Source organism: Micropterus salmoides, unplaced genomic scaffold (assembly GCF_014851395.1).
Source record: "Micropterus salmoides isolate LMB-PRFRI ecotype aquatic unplaced genomic scaffold, ASM1485139v1 Ms_hic_scaffold_13, whole genome shotgun sequence".
Classification (NCBI taxonomy): Eukaryota; Metazoa; Chordata; class Actinopteri; order Centrarchiformes; family Centrarchidae; genus Micropterus; species Micropterus salmoides.
The window spans coordinates 2692738-2693651 of record NW_024040374.1 but is presented as its reverse complement, the minus strand read 5'-3'; the positions used below and the strand labels follow the sequence as shown (position 1 = coordinate 2693651).

General features: G+C 42.6%; 1 long non-coding RNA gene across 1 annotated transcript; it reads right to left on the bottom strand.

The window, feature by feature from the left end:
- Window positions 1-273: 273 nt before the first annotated feature.
- Window positions 274-693, bottom strand: LOC119900262. The gene is made up of 2 exons (XR_005444036.1): window positions 610-693; window positions 274-523 (listed from the first exon to the last, which is right to left on the bottom strand). It is a non-coding gene; the product is annotated as an uncharacterized LOC119900262 (long non-coding RNA).
- Between the last annotated feature and the right edge of the window lie 221 nt (window positions 694-914).

The following is a 914-nucleotide window of genomic DNA, read 5'->3' as shown; positions in this document are numbered from 1 at the left end:
GTGTCTTCTTGAAACTTGGGCTGGATATCAATTGACATTTTTAATGAGAACCTGAACAATGAATCTGACCCATATGATGCTAACTTTCAGAACCCTACACCTTTCTGTACTCAGTGTTAGAGACACATATAGATAGGTACCAAAAAGAGTATTACATTTCATAAGTTCCATACTCAACCTTGTATAAAGCGCATGACATTTTTTATTCAAAATGGATGTCAGTATTATCAATGGCAGCACACAGATGTAATGGATTCACAAAGCACGACTCTAGGAGGTTCACAAAAATAAACAGTTTATTGAACCTAATCCAAAAGGTTTCAGGCAGCAGTACCAAAATCACAAGGCTGGAGTGGTAATCAAAAACGGACGAGACGCTGACACAAGGAATCAAGATGACCTGGCACAGGCACCAAGGGGACAAGGGAATTTTTACACTAGGGCAGGGGAGACAACGAGGCACAGGTGGAGCACATTAGGGCAGGGACTGGTAATCACACAGGGCAGGAGGGAAGACAAAGACCTGAAAGGGAGACAAGATGATCAATACCAAGTAAACAGTAAGTGGTTGCAGACTTACTGTTCAAAAAACTGAACACATAACCTTACCAAGTATTTTTCACTTGCTCTAAGAAAACAAGATTTTAGTGGGATTTGACTGTCAATGGTGGAGTGAAGCGTTGAAATGCACTGCACTGTCACTGTGCCTGATAATAAAGCCACGTTAATGTATGAATATGACAGAATGCCGGGGAAAGAGAAGGACAGCTGATCTCTCGTTATTACTTTCCCGCTTTCTTTCGTTCCATGCCAGTTTCCTTCGTCTTCCCCCAGTGCACCAGGAGGTCTATGTTTAGACAGGATAGAGTTCTCCAGGGTCAACATGGGGAAAGCTCTGTCTCGTCTCTTCTTGG